We start from the raw sequence: 27,819 nt of genomic DNA on the forward strand, positions 1-27,819 counted from the left end.
TATATCACCTCTTAGGAATGTTCTCTAAAATGAAAGCTCTTTGTCTTTATAGAAACATGACTTTAGCATGAAGCTGAAATTCCTCCACAGGTTTACCCCTGCCCACCTTCCCGTTATGGCTCACCCACATGCCGCTCCATTTAATCCCAACCTATCTATTCACGGCTCTTGGAATTTCATTGGTACCTTCCTGCCCCTCTCCATCCCTCTGCCTGCCTTCAATCCCTTTTTTGTCCCCTTCTTGTCTCTTCGCCCAGCTGAAAACTACACTATTTCCAGACCTATCTTAAATTTGTCTGCTCTAAAGGGCTTCCCCGGATCTTGCCAGCTTCAGGGGACTCATCTTCCCCTTGGGCGTCTTACTGGTTTATGCTAATCATATGGCATAAAGTGGCGCATCTACCTTGAGTTGAGATTATTCTCAGTAGGCATTTTCTGTGCACCACCCATGTTTGTGGAATTGTGTTGGGCATTCTAGAGACTGGAGAAGAAGCTGCTCTCATTTTCTCCCTATTCCTTAAGTGGAAGCACACTCAGGAGCCTTAGGTTTGACAGGACCAAAGCCCCTGACACTCACGGCAGTTACACGCATCATCACTGTTTGGCAAGAGCTGGTACAAAGTTAGTGGGAGTAGATTGTGACCAAGGAATCAAGCATTCAGTTAGTGAGGAAACAACAGTTAGTGATCCTTTGGGGACTCTCAGTCCACGCCTAACTTTTTGCCCCAAAGCCACATGGGTGACTTTCAAAACAGGTAGGGATCATCAAAACCCAAGTTCTGCTCTCTTGATTACAAGAACCAAATAAAGGTTTTGTGCTGTATTTTATGACTGTAATGTGAGTCCACATTGGGTGGGAGGAAAAATAAAAATGAAAAAAATACCAGTTTTAGAAAGCAGATCTTGCTTATTCCAGAAGACAAATCACCAGAGCTGCCAGTTGCCTAGTAATTTCAAAACCAGATGTTGGTTATTTTTTTCCCCTAAACACAATTGTCTTAAGTTGAGCTTCTCGGAGGGAGTGTGAGTCTCTGGTTTTCACTCACCCCAGTGAGGACAACATACTGTGTGCCCCTTACACACGCTTACCCAACATTCCAGCATCATATTTATGAAGCTAAGTGGCTCCAATGGATTCCAGAGAGCATGTACTTAGCGGAAAAGTACAGAAGCTGGCAACTCACATTTTGCCCAAATTGATTCCACATCTGCCTTAAGTAAACCGCTCCCTCTGATACAGGCATGCTTTTCTTCCCCCTTGCAAGGCAGTGTGTGCTATTAGATATCGAAAATAAAGGGGCTATTTTAGAAAAGAAGAAAAACAAGTTAAAGGTCAGTCTGAGGTTCAGAATACTCTGTGGGTTACTCTTCCTTGTTTAAACAACAACAACAATGAAAAACAACAATAGCTTTTCCAAGTTATAAACCATTTCAGCCCTAGTTCTTTTGCTCCCACTGCACCATCATTGGGTGTGAACAATCTTGTTAGAGCAAACTGCTTAACCAACGGAAACATCAGGAAATCTCATCTACCCCAAATAATGCTGAAACACAACTCAAATACCAAAAGACCTCGGGCAGCTAAAATGTCGCAAAGCCCTTGCAACTTATCCATAGTAGAGCCACTAACCCACATTAAAGGCGTTCACTTTCATTTTTGATGCCAGACTCCAGCATTTTGGCTAACTGCTTTCCAATCTCACTACAGACTAAAAGCAGCAAATCAGAAATGAAGCCAGAGGCTGCTTCTTACAGCTGTGAGACAAGGAAGAGAGTAGAAAACCAGAAAGGCCAGAAATTTCACTGGCACAGCAGGTCCCCTCATCACTGAGTTCACCCTGATAGCTCCTGAGACACAAGCATACAACAGCAGTAAATCCAAGTCATACAGAGGAAGCCAACTTGTGCTCAACATCCTTTATTTAAGGTGAAAATGACATGTGGATTATATTTCAGAAAAAGGATTAAAATGAAATCTAATAGTGAGGCGCTGTGTCAAGATTCTTTTGGTTGCAACTGACAAAATCCCAACTAAATTGGTTACAAAAGGGTAATTTATTAAGTGGTAAATTGGAAATCCAGAGATATCCTTGTTTCAGACACAACTGAATCCAGGAGGCTCAATCAAAATCATCAAGACTGGCTTCTAGTGGAAGAAACTGTATCATTGATGTGGAGACAGTGGCCATGGGAGTTGCTGAGGGCAGGGACAGGGAAGAAGAGGTGTGATATACAGGCATTTTCAGGACTTGGAGTTGTCCTGAATGATATTGCAGGGACAGATGCAGGACATCATATATCCTGCCATAACCCACTGAATGGACTGGGAGAGAGTATAAACTATAATCCATGCTGTGTAGCAGCGTCCCAAAATGTATTCACCAAATGCAAGGAATGTGCCACACTGATAAAAGAACTTGGTGATGTGGGACGAGTGGGGGTTGGGGGTGAGGAGTGGGGATATATGGGATCTTATATTTTTTAAGGTAACATTTTATATGATCTATGTATCTTTAAAAAGGTAAAATAAGAATCTATTTTTAAAAAAGAGAGAGACTGGCTTCTCTTCATTTCCTGTTGGTTCCTTCTATGTTGGTGTTAGTCTCAGACCAGCGCTGCCTTCATGGTGGCAAGATGGCTGCCAGTAGCTCTAAATCTGATGAAAAAGAGGCCACTCTCTTCTCCCTCCTGCCCCCTTCCCTCCACACCAGGAGCAAACAGGTGAGATTAATTAGACTTGATTGGCTTGGTTTGGGTTACATGCCCCTCCTGAACCAATCCCTGGGATCAAGAGTTGCAGTGTTCTGATAGGCCAGACCAGGATCACATGACTACTCCTGAGCCATGGGAGGAAGTCAGTGCCACCCAAAGCAAGGAGACTGTGTAGAAGGGGGACAAGCAAAACTGGGGACGGGGAGTGGGAGTGGATGTAACCATGAGAGAGGGAATAAGATGTCGGGTGAAGAGAGTGATACATAAAAACCCATTACCATCTTGGATAGCCAGGATGACCCTTCTTGGGGGACTGTGATGGGTAAGTTCATGTGTCAACTTTTCTGGCCAAGCAAGCACTGGCCTGAGTGTCGCTGTGAGGCTATTTCATGGATTTAAATCATCAGTAAATTGATTGCATTATGGCTAATCGCATCTACAACTGAGGAGACTGCCTTCAACAATGAGACATCTCATCTAATCAGTCAAAGGCCTTCAAAGGAGAAGTAATGATTGCAGAGTTAGAAGGGAGAATTTCCATCTCTACTTTAGCCAGCCAGCTTCTCCTGGGGAATTCATGGAAAATCTTCATTGCAGTTCCCAGCTTGAGTCCTGCCCTACAGAATTGACTTGCCCATCCACAGTCATGTGAGACAATTATAAAAATCTCATAATATTTGCATTGTATATATCCTGTTGGTTCTGTGTCCCTAGAGAATCCTGACAAATATAGGGGCTCCAGATGCAACTGATTCTTACCTTCATAAATTGATTGTGACCTATGGCTTTTGTATTTTCAAAAAAGTGATTGTGACGATCAAAAATGATTGTGACACTGGGGTTCTCACTTACATGAGTTACTTTCCTTTTTGCACCATTTAGGGTTTGGTTCTCTGTCACTTGCAACCAAAAGAGTCTGAACAGAGTATCCCATCCCCCCCCCCCCGCCCCCGCATTTTATTTTAATCATTTTTGGTCACAGAGAGAACCCCAGGAGGAGGAATTGCTGCTGATTCTCTATATCAAAGCTCCTCAACTTTCATGAGGGGCAGCATCTTTTCCTTTCTCCCCAGTGTATTAAGAGGATCAGAGTGGGAGGGAGGGGGGGAAGGAGAGATGCTCTCAGGTAAGTCCACTTAGCAGAGGCTAAGCAGAAGGATGAGGGGTGCCCTGCAGCTTCCAGTCAGCTGGGAGATGCCTGGGCAGGGCTACCTACATGCCATCTCCTGGCTGAGAACCTTGGGTTCAGGAGAGGGTATCTTCAGGCACACATTCAGGGAACAGCACAGTAAGTTCCCCAGGTGCTCTGGCTACCTCCCCACGCACAGCGGTTGCCAAGGAGCTGTATTTATCCCTACCAGCAGCCAGAATAAACTGCAGAAGGCCTCACCACACTCAGCAGGTGCAAGCGAAATCTGGAGGAGAGAAATCGCCTGGCCACGGAGTCCTGCCCAAGATTAAGAAGCAAGGATGCTTTGGTCTGCTGATACATTGGAACACAGGAACCTCAGGGAGGCAGGGAACATTTTCAGCTTGCTGAGCACACAGGACTTCTAAGCCTCGGACTAGATTGTACCTAAAAACACTCTACCTAGTCCAACCTTTAAATTAGAGCTTCTTCACCTACAAAGGCCAGTTTTGTTTTTGTTTCTAATTTCCTGTCCATCATGGTCCATGGTAAAAAACAAGAAAGATGAATTTTATTAGAAATAAAAAACACAAAAATTCAAAATGCAAGCCCAGCTTTTTCCTGCTCAGATTTAAAAGACAGAAATTACTGTCAAACTGTATCCATTTCTAACTGCTTACTCTCCATTCTATACTGATCTCATCACGGACAGTCTTGCAGATGGGCCTCCCCAGGGACCATTCTTTCATTTGCACTTCTTGGGAAAACACAGTGGCTCTGTTTTACAGAAAAGTCTGCAGACCACTTCCTGCTTAAAATATTTCAGTGTCTCCTAAATTAAGTAAAACTTAGCTTGACAGTTAATGAGTGACTGCCCCCCCCCACACATGGCCCTCAACTACCACTCCCTTCACTCAATCAATCAGTCAAAATTCATTCCATCCATCCAAGTCTTGACCCAGTGCTTTCTCGAAATCATGTCCCCATCAGGTGGGAGGATACCATGGTGCCCTGGACAGGGACAGCCTGTGGGACACCTGTGTCCCAGCCAAACCATCTCTTAAGTACACACTTTTAACTTTTCTGACTCCACACCTCTGCCTGTCTGAATCCAAGACATTTTTTCATGGCTCTGTTCAAATGACAGCTATGCCAGAAATAATAATCGCTGTCCTTAACTGGTCCCTGGCCCGTTTCAGCCATGGGGCTAGGCACCTCACATCCAGTCTTCCAGATTCTCCCAACAGCTCTGCAAGGTAAGTTTAACCACCTCTCCTCCACTGCCCACCTCCTAACCCGGGTTCCTACCCCCAAACCACAGTTCTTTCTCTGGAAAGTTTTCTGCTTCCACAGAATCAGAAAACTTTCTGCTTCCTCTTTTTCTTCTAAATGCCCAAGCTAGATTTTGCCCCTCGTTTTAAATAGTTTTTATTGAAATATGCCATACATTTAGAAAAGTACAATGTATTTGTGCAGCTCAGTGAATATACAGAAACCGAACACACTCATGTAACCTGCACCCAGGTCAAGACATAGAACCTACCCAGCACCCCCAAGACCGCCTAGTGCCCCTTCCCCTTCACTCCCTTTCCCCCTCCCTAAGAGAAGCCATTGCCCTGACCTCTGAGAGTATGGGTTAATTTTGCCTGTTGTTTTGTTTCTAGGAGGCACCAGGAGCCAAATCAGGGGCCTCCCGTGTGGGAAGCAGGCACTCACCTGCTTGAGCCACATCTGCTGTTTTTATTCTTTAAAACTCACTGGAAGGAAGTGGATGTGGCTCAAGAAATTGGGCTCCCATCTACCACATAGGAGGTCCGGGGTTCAATACCCAGGGTCTCCTGGTGAAGGCAAGCTGGCCGGTGTGGTGAGCTGCCCCAGGTGGAGTACTGCCCGTGCAGGAGTGCTGCCCCGCACAGGAGTGCTGGCTCATGCAGAGAGCTAATGCAGCAAGATGATGTAACAAAAAGAGACACAGAGGAGAGACAGTAAGAGACGCAACAGACTAGAGAGCTGAAGTGGTGCAAGAGAATGATCGCCTCTCCCACTCTGGGAAGTCCCAGAATCAGTTCCCAGAACAGCCTAATAAGACAAGCAGACACAGAAGAACGCACAGTGAACGGACACAGAGAGCAGACAATGGAAGGAGGGGGGAGAAATAAATACATCTTTAAAAAAAACCTCAGTGGACTCTCCATGCATGTTCTCTTGCAACTGACTTTTTTTGCTCAGCATTGTTTGTGAAATTTATCATATTGTTATGCAAGGCCGTAGGGATTATCGTATTTTATTGCATGGATATGCCATGATTTACTCATTGCCCTGCTGATGGGTATTTGAGATGTTTCCAGTGCTATGAACATTCTAATACTGCTGTAGGCACTTTTTTGGTACTGTGGCTGGGGATTGAACCTGGGACTTCGCATGCAGGAAGCCGGCACACAACCACTGAACTCCATCAGCTTCCCTGAGTTGGTTTTATTCATTTGTTTCCTTGTTGTTTTTGTTTTTAGGAGGCACTGGGGACTGAACTTGGGATCTCCCATGTGGGAAGCAGGTACCCAACCGCTTGACCCACATTCATTCCCCGCCATGGGCATTCTTGTACATGTCTTTGGTGAACTCAATGGATGCAATTCTACTGAATATATGTGCCAGGTGCCAGGGTTTGCATGTGTTCAAATTTAGAAGATTGTCTGAACCTCTTAAAAGGCACGTTTTAATATTCAATACTATTTTGATTCTTTTATGAATTTGTTTCATTTCCCCTACTAGATTATAAGTTTTATTTTCAATAGAAAAAGGAAGCAGGGAGAAAAATAAGGGCAGGGGGGAAAGGATGAAGTGAACTCCATGGCCCAGATACATTGCATAAGGTCTAAGACACTTTTTCCATAGCTTAATCATGAATGCAGTTGAGCTTCTTATCAGACAACCCAAAGAGGGAAACAAGTTACACAATTCCGAGTTCATAGGCTAAAAGTACCAACTCTTCAGTTGTGCCTGTTTCTGGCTCTGAAGTCAACCCTAATCTTCCTAAAGAGGCTATTGTTTGATATAAGAAAGATGTTTCCAACAACTTCAACAATAACTGTAAGAAATTTTATCAGGCCTTCCCCCCAATAATCTCCTTTAATGAGGATATGCCAAGCAGTTCACTAAGAGCACCCCTTTGTGGGAACTAATGCAATCCAAAAACAATTCTCAAAAGGTCTGACTGAATCCAAGAAAACTAGACTTAAAGTGTGGTCCAGGGACTCCTAGGAGTCCCCAAGGCCTTTTCAGGGGTTGTGCATGATCAAAATTATATTCATTATACTAAAGCATTTTTGCCTTTTGTACTTTCATCCTTTTGTGTGTGTACAGTGGAGTTTTCTAGAGGCCATAGGATGTGTGATAGAAGATTGGTTGCAGAGGCAGATATGAGAATCCAGCTATGTTTCTATTAAGCCAGACATTAAGGAGATTTGCAAAAATGAAAGAATGCTACTCTTCTCACTAAATGATTTTGCGACAGAAAATATTTTTTTCACACAAAATGTTACATTAACCTAGAATGCATTTATTACTGATATTGTTAATGAACTCATTTTTAAAATTTTTAAAAATTTTTCTATAGATATATAGATATAACCTATACAAACAGGACTCAAATTTTAAGTTCTTAATAATTTTTAAGAGTGAAAAGGGAGCCTGAGACCCAAAAGTTTGAGAACTACTGGTCTATAGGAGTATTTCCCCAAAAGGATACCACCTGTGGTCACTAACCCAGAAAATAATCTGTGAAAAATATTCTGTGATCAAATATACTTGGAAATTTTAGGTCTCTCCTGGGGAGCATCACATTAGATGCAAATGAAACTAATTAACTTTAATTCTTATGTTTCCTAAATGTATTTGGCAGAAGATCCCCTTCTTTCAACTGCTTCTATTATCGTCCTGGGGAACCCACTTTGGGAAACCCACGGATGAAATGCAAGGCCTTGTCAATCCTCATGAAGAGTTTCTCACCACCCTGCTTTTGTCAAGTGTGGGACAGCAGAGTGGATGTTATGCTTCTGACAGTGGGAAAAGTGAATCTTTTATAATACCAAGGTGCAGGACAGACAGTCCCTTTATCTCTGCAGAGAGGTGTGCTGAGGGCAGGGGCAGGGCCAGGGCAAAGATTCACTCAGGAGACAAAACGAGGCCAACAAAGGCAAACAGACAATCAAGGCCCCGAAGAGCTCCTCTGAGGAAACTGGACACCACCATTTTAGCCTGGACATCGTCAGAGCAGAAGGCACAGTGCACTTGCCTCAGTCCTAAAGAATTACCAATTAAGCACCTGCAGAATGTGTGGCTTTAAGTTATGGAACTTCCTAAGTGCCCCCTCCCAGGAAAAGAGCAGTCAAGTGTACCCTTGTTGAATAAACTTCCTTTACTTGTTGTCAACTGGGATGGGAGGCTAGGGAATGCTTACCAAAAAAGGATGATGTTGGTTTTGGAGTTATGTATCTTCCTTCTGAAAGTAATTATATAATTAGGCCAGGTGTCCATTAAAAAAAAACACATCCTAGTTTACAATAATAAAATTATGTCATGAGGAAGCTCATCTAGAGTCTACTATAATGCTTAAGGCTAGGAGATTTAAAAATGAAAGATGTGCCTCTTCAAAAGCATAAAATCCAGTGAGGGGCAGACCAGAGTGCCAAAGAGAAAGAAGTATTGTCATGCTCATCTTGCAGCACCTGGTATGGTAGCTGGTAGAGTACCAGCACTCAGTAAATACTTGTCTCAGCAAATTAGCTATTTACCTTTAAAATTTCTACTTGTAGACAAACAGATGAATATCACACAGTCAAAAAACTGGTCAAATAACCAGTCAAATATTATCCAGTTGAATATTGCTTCTTGGTATAGTTAATTTACATAAGATTTCAAAACAAAACAAAAAAAATTTTTTTAATGACCACACCCTTGTAAAATAAAAAATATGTAATTTTAATACACAGATTTTTTTACTTCTGTTAATTCATTCTACTCAGCACGAGGATCAATGTAGTTTGACTTGTTTCATATTTACTTATTTTCCAACACACAGCACTCTTAAAACACAAAGTACCTTGCCCTCAAAGAGTTTTATCAACTTTAATATTTTCCAAGAGCCCTATGAGGCAGTTCAGCATGGTGGTTTATCATAGAAATCTTTTATTTGGAAGATGGCAAAATAGACTCAGGTCTTCCTGAGCCCACTGGTTGCTTGTCTGAAAATTCATATCACTGCTTGGTTGGGTAAGTGGTAAAGACTGAATAATAAGCAGATCTACTCCAAACGCAGCTGGGTGAGGTAACTTCATTTTTAGAAAGCCAACCAAAATCATGAAACTTCTTAGTGGTGTGATTTGTTCCAGGGTTCTTTTGATATTTAAGGAGGGAAAGAAGGAGAATATTAATCCTTGTGCAGTCTTTCATCACAAGTACTCTTATTTATGGCATTACAGAGTTTTCTTCTCCAGCCCTCATCCCACAGGGAGCTGATTTATACTTGCTGCAGAATTGAAAGCATGAAGATGTCTACTTTCACAATCAGAGTTGGTGACAGCATTCTCACTTCCTGCCAAATGGATCAGACCATACTTTTAACCCTATGGAAAGAAACATGAATAAAATCAGGATTCATTTTTATATTTCCTATCACTTTCCTCAACCCCAAACAAACAAAACGTCATCCAAATTGCGTGGCATGATTCACCTATAGCTTGAGAAACCATGGCAGCCAGGAAGGACTTTTAAAAGGATTGGAAATTATCCCACAATAAGAAGATACGTATCTGGCTTCGTTTAAAAAACAAGAGCAACAAAATAAAAATGAACGTTGCCACAGATTGCAAGAGTTTTGGTTAATAAGCTGGAAATCTCTCATTCTCAGCCAAGTTAGATCATCTGAAAGTAACTAACCATTCAGCCATAAAGGGAGCTTCTGAGCTTTTGTATAAAGCAGACTCCCCATCAATTAAAATAGCTCACAAGTAAACAGTATTCTCCCAAGAGGGTAGTATTTAAATAGGTGCTTGGTAAATAAGTCTGCAAAACAGCTATTCACACTTCACATTTAATTGCACACTTGTTACATTTTTATGCCCTTTATCAAAAGCAAAAGAGAAATGTGGCAAACTTCAAAAGTATTCTGGAGTGAAATATTGAAATGAAGTCTTGGGGTGGCACCTATAAAATGGCAACTGTTGTGAAATAAACAGTAAAATCACAGTTTACCCTCTAAGCTAAAGAACATTCTCCTACTCCCCCACAACAAAGCAAACACACACACACACCAATACAAATGAGATTTTTTTTTATGTTTACCTGGTGGCTGCACATCTGCTTGAACAATACCAGCTCGATTTATGGCTTGTTCCTTCTCTGAGAAACACAACAGAAAATTTACTCTTTAGAATAGGTGGTGCGGGGAATCTCTGTATTTATATGGGTCAATGACCCGGGACAATTAGGAAACGACATTTACAGGGGTTACTAGATTCACAGGTGCCGCTACCCAAAATTCTTAGGTTGTGGAAATTAGAAACAGTAAGGCAAAAAAAGATTAGGTGTTTGCAATAAAATAAAGAAAGCTATACTTCAAAGAAAAGCTTCCCAATGAACATCTTTTCTTTGTGATCTCAGCATTTTGGAAAGGCAACAAAACAACAGAAAAAGAACAATTTGGAAAGAACTGGTGGGCGTGGTATTAGGAGGGGAAAGCTGCCGAATTGAAGGAACAAGTACAATTAACAAGAAAACGACATAGTTTATGTCTAAAATGTACTCCACAGAAGAACTAGACCCAGAGCTAAATATGCTGTTTTTGATAGGAAATAGAGCAGAAAATTAATCTTTGGGTGGGTGGCTTTGGTTTGGATAATTGAAGCTTCCCTAATTGATTGCAGGTGCTGTGCCAATTAGAAAGCATGTTTTTAGCTACAGCGGCTAAGCCAGTCTCACTGGAAATGTCCAACAGGAAAGGGCCCAGAGAAATAGGCATTTTATCAGTGGGCTTCATGCACTCTGACAGATCTTTCTAAGTAGTTAAGGAGAAACCCAAGGTTTGTGAAAACAAAGACTTATTATTTTAACTATCTTGACAAATAAATGACAGCTTTTCAGGAGAAAGACTTAGAGCCAAATGATGTTTACTACTAAATTACAGTAATTAAATGTTGTAATCAGATCTTTGTTTTAACCAGGCTGACAGTGTTTCTTTAAATCCACATTTAGCTCTTACTTAATATTAGGCCGTTTTCTTTATTCTGGCTCGGAATTCTCAAAAAGTTATGCAAGCATAAATGTACAAGAAACAGCCTTTTGCCAAATCAAATATTCATTGAATCTGCTTCCCTTGCGATGTGACAGAAAGTCAATCCTAAGTGACCTACCTGATGGTTTTATCAATGCTAAGTTTGCTTTGGCAAATAAAACACTAGGCAAAGGGGATTATGTGAATCTTGATATTCAATTCTAAGACGGACAGAGAAAAGGCCTAGCATAATGAGGCCGATTATAGATAATGGCTGATGGCTTCCCTGGGCCTCTCTGAAAAATAGCAGGTGGATGGCAAACAAGACCCTCTGGACCAGATATGCCAAAAGACGTCTTCCATCTAGAGTGGATGATAATAGAGCCCCGAAGGTGTCACTTTCTGAAATAAGACAACACAAAGGTGTTCTCATTTCCTAAGATGGTTGAACCCTATCACTCTGTAACTGTGGAATTCTTAAAGTATGGGTCTGTCTCAAATGTGCTCTTAGAAACACCAAATATTAAAGGATCATTGTTGTCACAATTCTTGCCAGGAACAAAAATGGGTATAATCTCCAGACTTCCAAGGTTAAGGGCCCATTCTCTGAAATTCTGAAAGAGGGACATAATCGTTTAAAAATACTTGATCATCGGAACACGCCCCAGACCTAGAGAATTAAGGAAATCAAACATCCTGGTGTACTAAACAGGTTCTCTAAGAGGGAGGTAGTGCAAAGCCCAAGAAGCTGGCAGGCTGTCCAACATGGAAGGCCGCTGACTGGTGGTGGCAAGGACAGAATGCCTAATTGTGTCCTAACCTCTCACAATGCAGTGGAGGACCACGTGGAGGGAATGGAATCCCTGTCTTCACACTTTCTTGCTAATTGCTAATGAGGTTGGAGAGAGGCTGAGGATTTATTTTAAATAGGCCATAATCTCTTTATAATCCTCATTCTAATTCAACCAACTCTGTAGTCTGGCTTGGACATACTTTGCTGAACCAGTTCCTACCAAGTGATAACTCGGTAATAGCATCCTATCTACATCCTCTGTTTCTTTAATCCATTAATGTTTTATAAATACTCTAAGGCCGAAGCAGACGTATATAAATTCATCAAAGACATTTTATCTGGGAATGTGGAATATGCTAAAAGAAAAACAGACATTGGTTCCTCAGGATTTAGCAAGTACATCTTGATGAGGTTGACAGTAGGTTTCTATTTTGCTATCAACCAAGAAATAGCGACTGAATACAAACCTCAGGAAAAGGACAAACGCAGCAGCCAGGGGCTTAACAATGTGAACAAATCAGGGTAAACTAATTACTCACTTCAGCACTGAGCAGGTTTCTACCAGGAGTGAAATGATTAAAATGCAAAAATGGAACACTAGGCTTGGAGCTCTCCAAGGCAGGTTAGAAACCTCCCCATCCTCGTGTCTCAGCAAGCCCAATTCTGCCCCCTGGTGCTAAGGCAGTGTTTGATGTGTAGTTTTAATTGAGGATCTTTATCTCTCGTCAAAGGGCCAAGGAATACTATTAAAACTGGTAATGCATACAGATGGGTTGATTTTTGTGTGGCAATAAAAGAGTCCATCCAATAATTTTTAGGTCTTTGATAATGAAAACATTTTTATATTGAATGTCCATATTGGGAAATAAATCCACTGTCTGACTTGTTACTTTACATAACGTTTACAACTCACATGAACACGGTATACCCGTTCTTAAATGCCAGCTCTGTCAGCAGTCTTATAACTAACTAGTTAAGGATGCTCTAGTGCAAGACCTGCAGATAAACACCTAAAAACCAAGGCAGGCTATGACGTCAGGAGCCGACTCACTTCTACCCAGCGAGCAGAAAATGGCCCCCAGCCCCTCCTGCCAATGCAGAGTTAAAATAAACAGCAACTTGCAACTTGACATAATTGGGACAAATGGCAAAACTGGAATATGGACTGTACATTAGGTAATAGCATTGCATCAATATTAAATTTCCTGGATTGGATAATTGTATTGTGATTATGTAGGAGCATGGCTTTGTTCTTAGGAAATACATGCTGACATGCTGAGGAATTTTAAAGCTCATGTCTCCAAATTATTCTCAAATGGCTCAGCAAAATAATGGTAATAGGTAAAATGTGTGTTAATATCATTATACATGTGCATGTGTGTGTGTATATATATACTTAACAGAGGGGGCAGCAAATGTAGCAATATGTTAACAACTGGTAAATCTAGGTGAAGGTCTACTGAGTTTACTGTACTATTGCATCTTTTCCATAAATTAGGAGTATTTTGCTTAATAAAAAAATATAAAGTCACAAAATAGTATAAATAAGTCAACAATGCTGAGACTATTCCACGATGATTATTTCAAAGCATCTTTTTCTAAAAGTAGCAAAAAATAAAAATTTTTAAATGCTTTTTCAGCGCTCTCATTTGGCTGCTGCTACCTAGACTCACGCTCCGGCTGCCTCCAGGGTACGCTACCACTGGATGTACACTGCGTAAGCGTGAGCCAGCTGGCTGAGGGCAACAAGTGGTACCGACAGCAACTGTGAGCCAGCTGGCTGAGGAGGACCAGGGTGGCTGTGGGAAACCAAAAGGTCACTTGAAGCACTGGCTCCTCCCAACCCTGTATGCGCTTTTATTTCCTCACCAGAGAGTATGGTTGAATCCAGGAAGCTAAAGTTAGGAAGACTTTATTCAGTCTTTCCATGCAATTCACATGATTCTATGGTAAAAGGAATAAAAAGCATTGTAATAATGGTGAAGAAACACTGAAAAAATGTTCAACATCACTAGCAATTAGGGACATACAAATCAAAACTACAATGAGATATCATTTCACACCTATTAGGCCGGCTGCTATTAAAAAGTCAGAATAAATGTAGGAGAGGACGTGGAGAGATAGGAATGCTTATTCACTGTTGGTGGGAATGCAGAATGGTGCAGCCACTGTGGAGGGCTGCCTGGCAGTTCCTAAGGAAGCCGACCTGGCAATAGCATTACTAGGTATCTGCCCAGAAGAACTGAGAGCACAGAAATGAGCAGACCTCAATCCACGCATGTTCACGGCGGTATTATGCATGATTGCCAAGAGTAGGAAACAGCCCAGGTGCCCACCAACTGGTGAATGGGTAAACAAATTGTGGTGTTATACAAATTACGCAAATTATATACACATAAATATTGTGCAGCAGTAAGAAGAAATGAAGCGGTGAGGCACAGAACATGGGTGAGCCTAGAGGACATTATGTTGAGTGAAGCAAGCCAGACACAAAAGGACAAATACTGTATGATGGCACTGTTATGAATTAAATATATTGTGTAAACTCATGGAGTTAATAATTGGAATATAAGTTTTCAGAAAATAGGAGGAGGGTAGAGAATAGAAAGCTGAGGGTTAATCTGGGCAGAATTGTTAGAAAGGTTGTTTGTAAATCTTTGGAAATGAATAAAAATGGTTAAAGCATATCATGGCGTTTGTAACTAGCAGTGCTATTTTATGGGTATGACTGGTTGCAAAGGAAAGTCTAACGTCACGTATATTACTAGAAGGAAAGCTAAAAACTGTAACATGGGACTGTATAAAATAACATACCTCATGTAAAATATGAATATGGGTGATATTGCATATGTAAGACTGTTTTTACAAACTATAAATATAAGTATACTAGCGAGAAGGAAAAAGAATAGCAGCTATGTACAGCAGGCAAGGCTTTGAGAGACTGAGAGGTGATGAGTTTTGTTTGTTGTTTATTATTATTATTGGAATAACGAAAGTGCTCTGGGAGTGACTGGGGTGATAAGTGCACAAACATGTGATCGCACAAGCATTTGATTACACCAAATACCACTGACTGTACTCTTTGGATGGCTTTATGCTTTATTAACCTGTACCAATAAAATTGAAAAAAAAAAAGAAACAATTGTAAAAAACAAAAATAAAAAAATAAAATCCTGCTGGGGAGGGGAAGCACTGTAATAGGAACATGCCCTTACAAGCTAAGAATTATTGCCACATCAAGTGATTTTCTGCAGGGCTGTTCAGACTATGTGCTCTGAGTTGAGGGCAGCAAGGTGCAAGAGAAAAAGCTCATGGCAGATAGGCAGGGGACCAGAGGTCGCCTCACATAACCTTTTGCTTTGCTGTTACAAAGCCTCCGCTATCTTCAAGGCATTGTGCGGCAGGGGATTCAGCACTGGGCCAGGTCAGGGGAGCTGCAGTCTAGGGTCCACCCCGTGAATTAACGTGCTGAGTGACCTCGGACAAGTCACCTAAATGAGAGGACTGAAAGAACTCAAGTTCCTTCTGGAACAACCTTACAATGTTATGCTTCTGCACATCTCATTAAAATTTAAAGCAAAAAGAAATCACCAAAAATGATCTTATTCTGCCTCATTTCACAGGTTGGTCTCAAATGCTTACAAGTGCACGTTATATCTAAAAGGCTATGTTCAAGATCACTGACAGAATAAGAATCTAGTTACTGCACCTGTACCACTCCCTAAACGCGGGTTCAGACAAACAACACTACACCAACAGGATGAAAGATAAAAAGCAACGTCTGGGAGATCCTTCAAACACACAGCAAAATTCTACACATGCTTCTGGTTTGGGATGGCTGAGGCCCCAATGTCAATGGCCATCTCCCCAGTACGCATTTCAGTACTTGAGATATCAAGTGCAGAACTGATTCTGTACTCCATAAGACTTGGTAAAGTCTTGCTGAGTTAATGAAAGAGCTGAAGGTCACGATGAATGTCAAAATGAAACCCATTCCAGTGGTCTTGCGAGAGTGCCCTGCCTGCTTTGCAAACTGGGAAGATCTCTGTGGCTTTGTTTCACCTAAGCAGCCTTCCCTCACTGCCCCCAACCCCACCCTGAAGAAGGCTTATTCTGGCAGAGACCCTGGAGCCCACCTGTTCCCAGGCTCCCCAGGCTGACCAGCATCAGCCAGCCCAAGAGCCCACAATGAACTGACGATCAGGCGCCACTTAGTATGGGCTCTTCCCTTGCCAGCCAGAGGCTCCAAAGAATATTTTCACTAGTAACTCACTTCTCAAGGACTGGGCTTCTGCCCTGACCTTCCAAGAACTGTGTGTGGGCTTCTCCTTGGTATGTTCAAAACCCTGATACTCATACATGTACAAAGGATGGTATGGTAGGTTGAATTGTGTACCTCAACAAACACACATTCTCAATATTTTTTTAGCAGCACTGAATTCTACATTTGAATATGGTTAAAAGGAGAAATTTTAGGTTGTATATATGCTACTAGAATTTTTAAAAATTTTAAAAAAAACAACATAGGGCTCTATGACACAAACAATGAACCCTAACGTAAATCATGGAGTACTGTTAACTGTACAATTATAATAATATTCTTTCAAGAATTATAACAAAGGTACCATGCTAACACAGAATGTTAATACTAGAAGGCAGTTTTTGGGAACTCTGTTCCACATGCTTTTGCAGTAATCCTATGAATTCTCTAATTTAAAAAATATTTAACAAAACAAGTAATGGTAGAGTGGAGAGGACGGGCAGATAACAAAATGCTTAATTTGTAAACTGTGGATAAATAAATATATGAAAAAGGGGAGAATAACCCAATCTGATTATACATGTGTGTATACTATATGTACATAAATACATACACACTTCCCTGGGGCTGTGAAGCCATTGTAAATAGGACCTCTTGAAGATGTTATTTTTATTAAGAAGTGGCCCAATTTAATGAGGGTGGGTCTTAATTCAGATGACTGGAGGCCTTATAAAGAGAAAGTCACAGGAAGGGGTCAGCAGGAACCCCAAAGAGAAAGCAGAGGACATCACTTGGCAGCCAGCACCAGAACACTGTCATCTCTGCGGGGAAAGCAAGCCTTGCTGAAATCTTGGTTTGCAACTTCTTCTAGCCTCAAAACCGTGAGCCAACAAGTTCCTGTTGTTTAGCCCAAACCAGTTTACGGTACTTGTGACAGCCGCCCAGGCAAACAATCACAGGTGGTCAGAAGAGGAAGACCCAAGAGGAGAGGCTAGGAAGGGGTGGCTGAAAAGGTAGGAGCAAAAGAGCAGACCCGGAAACACTGACAGAGGGGCCACCACAGAAGCCCAGGAAATAGAGTGTTTCAATGAAAGAGAGTCTGGCACGGGGGCTGTGCCTTTCACTCATCGATGATCTGACCTCTGGCAGCAGGAAGAGGAAAAAAGCCATCCCCTGGAAGTGCCCGCAACTTCCCAACATGAAATCTGCACTTTGCCGCATCCACATCTGCTCTTCCTCCTGAGCTGGTGGAAACGGGGTCCTGCCTTCGGTCTGAGGCTCTCTCCTCCACCTGAGCTCAAGATCATGTGCCACTCCACACTCTATGGATTGTCTTCTCTCTCCAGTGTCTTTCTTTGTCTGGAGACTCTCTTGGCTGTCCCATCTTTGCCAGCCAAAACTCTTCCTATACCCCTTGCCCTGTTGCAAATTTTACTTTGCAATTTTCCTGTCCATACAGCTAAACATCCTTAAATAGTCAACTTAATGTACTGTCTACTTACTCTTAAATCCACTACAATCTACTTTCTGCTCACTACCAAACCAATGAAAGCATTCTTCACACAATAACTGATGGCTTTCACTGTGGAGGAATGTTTGGCAGTTCCTAAAGAAGTTGAATATAGAGTTGCCATGTGACCCTGCAATACCACTACTGGGTATATACCCAGAAGAACTGAGAGGAGTGACACGAACAGACATCTGCACACCGATGTTCACAGTGACGTTATTCACGATTGCCAGAAGGTGGAAACCCAGGTGTCCATCAATAGATAAACAGGCAAACAAACTGTGCTGTAGTCAGACGATGGAATATTATGCAGCTATAAGAACAAATGACATGACATGACAAGAACAAAGCACATGACAACATGGATGAACCGGGATGCATTATGTTGAGCAAAGCAAGCCACACACAAAAAGACAAATACTGTATAATAGCATTACTATGAACCAAATATACTGTGTAACATACTGTATGATTTGAAAAAATTTTTATAGGTATCCAGTACTTTGAGAAATGTTTTTATTCAACTGTTTTCTTTTTAGTTTTTAATTGTTTATATTTTCAATTATTAAATGTACAATATAAAGTTAAAAAAAAAACACAAAAAGAACAATGGTCTTTACTTTCCTTTTGATAAATCTGATGGATGTTTTCATATTTTACCATCTCCAAGCTGCCTGACCCTGCTGAACACACCTCTTTTGGTACAGAGCTGTCTTCCTCTAGCTTGTGACTGCAGCCTCTCCAGACATTAATCCTCTCTCTCTAGCCACTCAACTCCTTCAAAGGCCCTTCTTCTTCAGACTTTCAAACACTGGGGTTCACCAGTATTCTGGCCTAGGTCAGCTTTTTTTCTTCAATCTCTGGACTCTGCCTTGAGACTTTACACTTGTGACTCTGATTCCCATCAACATGCTGATGACAGCCCCATCGTCTCTGGCTCCAGCTCAGACTCAGTATGTAAGCTCCAGACTGGTATATCCCATTACCTATGGGACATCTCCAAGAGCATGTCCAATACTCAACACATCCACCATCGAATTAACCTGTCTCCTCACCTCCAAACCCAATCATTTCTTGTGTTTCCTAGTTAATTAGCTGGAGCCAGAAAGTTGGGTGCTCTTCTTTTTTCTCTTCCTCCCTCACCCTGGCACCTATTCAGACACCAATTTCTTAAATACAGCTCAAGTCAGTCACTTCTCCCCAGCCCCATAACCACCACCCTGGTTCAGGCTATGGTCACCTCTCCCCAAGATCACAGCCTTGACCCTCCCAGCCCCTCTTACACACTCTAAGGGTAGAGCTCCTTAAGAGTGAAATTGATCCCATTACCTGTTTGATTAAAAGACTTCACTGATCCTTTACTGGTTTAACTTTGTTTTGAGGACAGTGGAGGGCTATTCAAGCATTTTAATCAAGCGATGGGATGAAATCTGGAGAACAAATGGCTGAAAATAGGCTTTTCAACAGCAACAGCAGAAGACCAGGAATTCTGTAATTTTCCAGCAAAGAAAAAATGGAGTTTTCCAGTTACAAATTCTCACCAAATAAATACTGAAAGATGTATTTTAGAAGGCAGAAAATTCAAACGAGAAAGTAGACGCAAGAATTGGTGAATAAAAAATGTGGGCAAAGATAAACAATCAGTGACTGTATAAAACTGTAATCATACTAACTGATTTGGGGAATACAGACACAAGACAGGATTAAAATAATATGTAAGGAGTGTAGGCTAAGGGTCAGGGCATCCTAAGGCCCTTGTATTGTTCATATGAGGGTGAAGATGTTGGTTAATTTGAAATTTTAAATGGTAATCATCAAAATGGAAAAAAAAAAAAAACCAGAATGTAAAACTTTCAAACTAGTAGAGGGGGATGAAAATTTTTTAAAATCTAGAAGGCAGGAAAGGAGAAAAAGGATGCATAGATAAAAAATAAATAGAAAACACTAAGATGGGGAAAATAAATCCAACTAGAACAGTAAACATAAATGAAAATGAACTAATCTCAACAGTTGAGATAGTCAGATTGGAATTAAAAAGTGCCGTTGATGCTAGATATGAGACAGTCATAGAAAGCCAAATAACGGCTGCAAGAGGACAGAAAAAGACACATCAGAAAAATACTAACCACAAGAAAGCTAGTAACTATGATAATAACAGATTAAACTAGAGTTATGAGAAATATAGTATTAAGGATACAGGGAATCCCTATATAATAATTGGAAAAACTTCTCTAGGAATATTCTAGATTGTATGCAATTCAAGATGTAAGGTCTCCAGGTATTTGAATAACAAAACTAACATATATAGAGCTGTAATCGACATATATAGAGCTCTGTACCCAACAAGTAGACATACATTCTTGCCAAGTACACAGGGAACATCTGTACAAAATGACCTACACTAGGCCACAAAGCACATCTTAACCAATATCAAAGAATCAAAACCACGCTGTCGGAGTAGATGTGGCTTAAGACGTTAAGCTCCTGCTTCCCACATGGGAGGTCCCAGGATGGGTCCCGGTGCCTCCTAAAAACAAAACAAAACAAGAAACAAACAAGCAAACAAACTATAAAACCAACTTAAGGGAGATGTTGTGGCTCAGGGATTGAGCACCGGCTTCCCACATATGAGGTCCCGGGGTTCATTCCCCAGCCCCAGTACCTTAAAAAACAACAACAACAACAACAACAAAAACCCATATTGTCCACCCTCTCTTTCCACAAATGTAACTAATTTAGAACTTTAACCAAAGAGGTGTCTCCTGGGTAGGGAACGGGTAGTATGCGGAGCGGGACGTTAGCAGGGAGACCGCCCAGCATCCAGGGAGTGGGTGGGGGATGTGGTTTGGATGAGGGCACAGTGAGACAGAGGAGTGCGATGATCATTGTGGTCGGCCATGTAGGCCCAGCACCTAGCACAGAGCCAGGATCACAGTGAAGGCTAAAGTCCAGGTTGAAAAACAGTGAAAAAGGCTAAATAAATGCCAGCTGGATGTGCTGAGGTGAACTGAGGCTCTGCCCCCATGACACATTCACGGCTGTTGTTAACCCACACAGGTCCTGTACCCCAGTTTACTGTCGGGTCTGCCAGCCCTGGGTCTGCCCACCTACTTCATTCCCTAACCTCACACTGCTGCCTCGTGGATCCTTACCTCTTAAAACTTTCAATGGAATGCCTAATAAAAGCACTATATAAGCACTCTACTAGATGTCTCCATATCTCTTACTTCATTCCAGTCACCCAGCAACCTAGACAATCAGTCCTGTAATCTGCATTGCTACAGATAAGGAGAGGTCAAACAACTCTCTGGGAGGTTAAGTGACTTTTCAGAGAGGTTAAGGTCACCCATCTACTAAGAATTTTAGATTCTGCTCTGCCCCACTCCCCTTTCTTACCTCCTTGGAGAGGCAATATGGTACCTCACTGCAACAATTAAGGGCACTGGCTCATGTCCCAGATCTGTGACTCATCAGCAGTGGGCTCCTGTGCAAGTTGCTTAACTGTTCCATATCTCCATTTGCCCACATGTAAAATGAGGGCAATCATCATATACCAGCTATCATGAAGAGTTATTATGAGAATTAAATGGGTTAATACATATATGAAATGCCCTGAAGAGTGCCAGACATATAGCAGAGTTTCAGTAAGCATTACTTGGTTAGTATTATCTGCTTGTTTGAAGGATCAGTTATGACTCCCAGTAAATTTGGCCAAATAAATTAAAATTGAACCAGAAAAGTGGGCAGGCATAGGCTTCACCCTGCCCCCAAACTGTGACAACCCAAAATGTCTCCAGACACGACCAAATGCGCCCCCTCATGGGCAAAACCACCCCCAGTTGAGAACCACTGATCCAGTCTTCACAACTGAAACCTTTTTAATGGTATCCAAAGACCCCCTTATGCCAAATTCAGTTTTAGGAGCTATAATAAAATAGCCTGGGGCAGAGATCCAGCTAGGAAGGAGGATGGAAATAGGAGTATGCAGGGCTTCTGTGAGCCCCACTCCTACACACACACACACCCCACGGTGCTTGCAGGAAGCCAGAATGCACCGAGGCCATTTCAGTCCTGGACTATAGGAAAAAAGCTACGAGGAAATGTGAGCGTGTACTTAAAGCATTCTGCCTCCAGAAATCAAATGGTGTAGCATTTGTAAGGGGAGAGCATTCACACCCAGCAATCGTCTTCAAATCGTCAAGCTTTCAGCCTCGGATAATATTCTCAAGGGACAGGGTTGGCCCTCTTCCATCTTCAAGATGATTCAGGTTTCCTGGAGAACAAAATGAGCCTCTAATGCCTAATATTTTCTCTCTGACACACGGTTTCTGATGTATCAAAGTGCTAATCCTTACTGAGGTATAGGTCTCAAGAAAGGAGAGTTTGGCTTTCAGAATGATAGGACTTGAATGATTAAGTAGGAAAATGACTCCCACGATATTCACCATTGTCTTGTGAACAACCAGCTTAAAATGAAAGTAATCAGCAAAATTTGGGAAAAAAATTTTGAGCAGAAAAGGGAAGAACTTAAAAACCCAGGTTAACAGTTGGGGCTTGAAACATTTCCACGGAATGAAGAGCAATAAAAACATCTTTAAGCTCAGGCTGATCGGGTTCCATCTGCCTCTGCACCACCACCGCTCCTAGCTTCGGTGTGTGGCGGAGGCTCTGGAGACAACGACTTGGGCTGGAATACTTGCCTTCCATTTACGAGTTTATAATCTGTCTCTACTTCCCCATCTGGAAAATGGGGTAATAATATCGACCTCCAAGTCAGATGGTGCGGATTGGAACGTATGCCTGAACTGATACAATAAGCGGTCGCTAGGCGTTAATTATGGGTATGAAGTGGTATTTATTGTCGACCTACTACGTGCAGGCTCCTTTCTCAAACATTATTACACACCTGGAGCCTCTCAAGAACCTCGAGAGACACTCTTATTACTCTCCCTGTTTTATAAATGAGGATGCTCAGGGTCCGGAAAGTTGAACCACTTGTTCACGGTCACAAAGCTGCACAGAGCGGGATTCAACCCTAGGCCCGCCTGCCTACCAAACCAAGGTCTGTCCACCGCACCCCGTGCGGACGAGGAGGGCGGGGGGGAGGGCGGCCGGGCTCAAGGTCGCCACGCGGGGTCAGAGGTCACTCACGGTACTCTTCCAGCCGCAGGAGGGGCCGGAAGTAGATGGGATAGAAGACGGCGCCGAGCAGGGAGATAAAGCCGCCGAAAACGAGCGCGGTGCGCAGGTTGCGGGACATGGCGCCGGGCGGGGGCACCCCTGACCCGCTAGGCACCCTTCCCTCCCGGAATCCCCGAGATTCCGTGACCCGGCTGGGAAGAGGAGGGGCAGCTTTCGCTTCCGGGCCCTGGGGGCGGAGCCAGGAGGTGGGACGGGGAAGGGGCGGAGCCAGGGCGGGGCCCGGGTCGCCAAGCACCGCCTGCCCCGCGCTCCCTTCTGGCGCGCTGCGCTGCCCGGGCGCGGGTGGCGGCTTGCGCGTGGAGCTATGGTCGCGCTCGGTTCCCGCAAGCTGTCTTCGCCCCCTTCACCGTTCTGGGCCAAGTGTCTCCCTCAGCGCCTCTCCTTTCCCGCTCTAGCCTCCTCTGCCAGGCCCTCCTTTGCCAGGGACTCCCTCTCGTTCTTTCCCTCTCAGTTTATTAGTGACCGCCGCCTGCGAGCCCGGCTTCCTCGTTTAATCCTCCTAGCAGCGGGTCCCTCTTGACCCGTGAGGGAAACAAGGCGGGCAGTTTGTGGAAAACTCGGGCCACAGGGGCTCCTGGATCGAGACTTGCCTGAGAGGAATGTTGATTCAAAATCCAACCTACGGTGACTCCGGCAGTTGGGCGCCAGCCTCCCACATCATGGGAGTTCTGTGCCTCCCAAAGAAGAAACAAACAAACAAACAACTAGCAGACAAGGAGCAAAACCAACGCTCAAACAGACGAGGGAACCATCTGGGGGGAGGGGGAGTCCAAGCTACAGGTAGATGTTTACAGACTCAGTTTCTCCCTCCCTTCTTCTCTTCCTTTTCCCCTCCTTGAGATAACAGGGTTGCAATGAGGATGGGGAGGGACTAGACAGGGATCAGTGCAGGGCAGAGAGCAACGGCCAGTCCCACCTCAGGGTCTTGCCTTATTGTGAGGGATGTGGGCCACCCAGGACCACATCTGCTTCCTCTTCCTATGACCCCCATCCTCCACCCTCTTCAGCTCCCCTCCATAAGCAGCCCTAACTTAAGATTCCGTGGGCCTTTTCTCAGTCCCCTATAAATAAGGATGATAGCAGCAGCTGGGACTGGGGAGCGAAGAGAATATTTATCTTGACCCAGCAGCATTATTTAGCCCAAAAAAAGATCTAAGATCTTTGATGAGAGAGCACAGTTTTCCTCTTGTTTTGGTAGTTCTGTAGTCCAATCAGGCTCTCATCTACGCCTGTGGTTCCAGGAGCATATAAATGAGTTGTTTGATCTGTCAGCACACGCATGGACTATCTGCCATGCCCCAAACACCAGTCAGGGTGCTATGGGGCGGGAAGTGGATGTGGCTCAAGCAGTTGGGTGCCCGTTTGCTACATGGGAGGTCCTGGTTCAGTTCCCAGTGGCTCCCAAAGAAGAAGAGCAAGACAGTGAGCTGACCCGATGAGTTGGCATGGGGCGATGAAGCAACAAAATGATGCAACGAAGAATAACTACGAGGAAACACACCGAGAGACACAACAAGAGGGAGCAGAGGTGGCTCAAGCCATTGGGCGCCCCCTCCCACATGGGGGGGGTCCCAGGTTAGGTTCCCTGTGCCTCCTAAAAAGAAAACAAGCAGACACAGAGAGCAGATCATGAGTGCAAAACAATGAGGGGGGATGGGAGGAATAAATAAAATAAAATAAATTTTTTAAGTGTTATGGAGGACACAATGATGAATAAGACACAACCCCTGCTCTCCAGGATCCTGCCACATAGATGAAATAAATGAAGAGATGGGACCTATACAAAAAAAGATGACTAATGACCCAATGCAGTCTGCTGCAGACGCGTGACACAGTCCTGCAGACTACAGATGTAAAGAGGAGAAGATGGATGAAGGTAGCGGGAGGCAACTGCTCCTTGGGCACTTGGAGCAGCTTGTAAGGTGAGGACTGAAGACTTCATGGAAAAGAGGGAAACTGTGATACGTGTTTTATATCACATGATATGATGGACCCAGAGGGAGGGCACATTTGTCATTTTAGCAGTCCAGCACCCACTTCCCTGTTTACTGTTAATAATACCCCAAATATCCTTTGGCACCCATTTCCCTCCCTCTCCCAGTCTGTGGAGTAAGTTGTCCCCTGACCACATCCTTCTCCCAGCTCTGAGACATAAGCCTTTAACCAAGCCTGGCCAGGCTTCCTAGCCACAGGGATCCCTTGGCACAGGACTCAGGTGTGTTCACTGCATCTTCCTCGTCTCATGACCACAAACTCTCTCAGCCAGCTACTAAAAAGCCTGGATTTGAGCTTGAGAAAATGAGATTCTGGAGCTGCTGGGAACCACCATTTAGAGACCAAGGATGAAGTCAGTGCAGCAGAAGGGGAGCTGAGAGATGACGAGAAACATGCGCCGTTACCTTCGGGACCTCTGCATGGTGCATGCCGGGGAATCTGGGCTTCCTGGTGGGCTTCCAGGAGCACCTCCGAGGCAAGACACAGGATGAATGAAGCAGATGAGCCACCCCTGTCTTCAGGGTGTTGTTCCAAGTGACTTGAGGTTTCTCTGTCCCTCTCATGCTGATCTGGAGACTTTAATCCGACCAGCGAAAAATAATTAGCCCATCTATGCCATTTGTACAGATTTTTAGCATCATGGTACCAAAAAAGCAGTTACTTATCACCTACCTGCCACAGAGTCCTACAAAGTTTATCTCTTTGATCACAGTGTTTTATCCATTTCCGAGAAAATCACACTCTTCGATTTTTATTTCCCCACTGACCGACAAACACTTATTGCTTGCCTCTTCCCAGCAAGGCACTGGAAAAGATGCTTGAGAACACCAAAAGGAACTGGTCAGCATTTGTGTGCTCAACAAAGGGTCGTTGTGCCAGGCCCAGCATGCCAGGCACTTTTAGGGCCTGGTGGGTACAGCAGTGAGTAAAACAACACAGTCTGTTGTCCTCATGGTGTCTACAGTCTGACGAAGGGATAAGACTTGGCAGTGAATGATAACTACTTTTTGACCACTCGGTTTCCCAGGAAACTAGCACCTAATTTGTTTTCAGTGGGGTATATGGGAACCTCTTATATTTTTTAATATGACGTTTTTTGTGATCTATGTATCTTTTTTAAAAAAAGATATTTTAAAAAGGCAAAAAAAAAAGAACCATGTTTTCAAGATCATAAGGGTAAAAGAAAAGAAACCTATTTATTCTATTCACCAGACACTTTAGAGCAATTGGTAAAAATATTGAGGTATTTGACAGCACCAATAAAAACAATTAAACAAAGAAAACAATATTGCTATGTGTGATGGTTAATTTTGTGTGTCAACTTGGCTAGGCCATGGTGTTCACTTGTTTGACCAGACATTGGCTTAGATGTTTCTGTGATAGTATTTTGTATATGTGATTAACATCTTTAATAATGACTAAAGAAGATTACTCTAAATAACATGAATGGGGCTAATCCAATCAGTTGAAGGTCTTAAGAGCAAAAAAAACTGAAGTTTCCAAAGTAAGAAGAAAATTCTGCCTGCTAGACTACCACGTCAACTCTGGTCTGAATTTCCAGCTTGCTCCATGGATTTCAGACTAAAGACTATAGCATCAACTCTTGCAGGAATTTCCAGCCTGCTCTGGGCTGCCCTGTAGATTTTGGACTAGCCAGCCCCTAAGATTTCATGAGCCAATTCCTTAATATATGCATATGTGTGATTCTGTTTCTCTGAAGAACGCTGACTGATAGTACCTTATTGCATTAAGCAGTGCATCACACTTATGTACTTACAGTAATGTAAAAACTCACTATTGATTGGGAGAATGGACAGCAGTGGGGGTGATGATAGGAAAGCTAAACCTCATCTACAAAAAAACAGATCAATAGATGCTGGTTTGAAGTTGTATGTATGTCAGAAAAACATGTTCTTAACTAATCCATTCCTGTGGAGGTAAAATCCATTCCTATGGAGGTAAACCCATTATAAGTAGGACTTTTATATGCGACTACTTCAGTTCAAGTGTGACCCACCTCATTCAGGATGGGTCTTAATCCTCTTACTGGAGTCATTTATAAATGGAATGAATAGAGAGAAAGAGAGCGAGGAAGACTCATAAGCAAGAAGCTGAAATGAACACAACCCAGAAGAGAAGGGCAAGACCAGCAGATACTGCCATGTGCCTTGCCATATGGCAGAATCAAGGTTAGCTGGCAGCCAGTCTTTGAAAAGAAAGCATTGCCTTGATGATGCCTTGATTTGGACATTTTCTCGACCTCAAAATTGTAAACTAAAAATTTATCAGTTTAAGCCATCCCGTTTCATGGTCTTCCTGGAAACGAAACTATATGGCTCGTTAAGCAGCAGAGCCAGGATTCAAACCCATCTTGTCTGGTGCCAGAGACCTGCTCTTAACTGTCTTGCAAAGTCAGCAAGCTTGCGTTGTCTGTGGTGCAGATGGTCTGTCCTGGTCCAATTGTTCTCTTTCTCGTGAGGGCAGTAACGGTAGGAGAAACAGTACTGTCGTAGTGAATTTCTTCTGTTGCTCATGTCCTAATGAGATTCCATTTTCCTGAGTCCCAGGAGCTTCCTTGGCTGTTCCCGCCTTGCTGCCTGATTCTTCCATTCATTGCATTCTGCAGGCCACCCCACATCCTTCCAGCAAACTCCCTTTGCGCTTAAATTAATCAGAGTCTGTTTCAGTTGCACGCCACCAGGAGTTCTAATGGATACAGAAATGAGCATCATTGCCTCCAACACATGGTGTAGACGAAGGGCTAGGGGGCCTCCTAGCTGTGCAAATGTTTGTGAAAGCCAAAGGAAGTTCAGGCTGGGGGAAGGCATTTGTACAAAGGGAGAGAGACAGGATGCAAGTCAACTATGTCAGGAATCCTAGAGAACATGTTTTCATTTCAATCAGAAAAAAAACAAAATTGGTCTGGTCTCCCATCCGGCACTTTCTC

The 27,819-nt window shown here is 43.0% G+C and overlaps 1 non-coding gene across 1 annotated transcript; it reads right to left on the bottom strand.

Moving 5' to 3' along the window:
- Positions 1-8,755: 8,755 nt before the first annotated feature.
- Positions 8,756-22,819, bottom strand: LOC101433594 (uncharacterized). Its single transcript, XR_009186474.2, has 4 exons — positions 22,582-22,819; positions 19,005-19,164; positions 10,184-10,240; positions 8,756-9,465 (listed from the first exon to the last, which is right to left on the bottom strand). It is a non-coding gene; the product is annotated as an uncharacterized protein (transcript).
- Positions 22,820-27,819: the final 5,000 nt, after the last annotated feature.

Source organism: Dasypus novemcinctus, chromosome 1, assembly GCF_030445035.2.
Source record: "Dasypus novemcinctus isolate mDasNov1 chromosome 1, mDasNov1.1.hap2, whole genome shotgun sequence".
Lineage (NCBI taxonomy): Eukaryota > Metazoa > Chordata > Mammalia > Cingulata > Dasypodidae > Dasypus > Dasypus novemcinctus.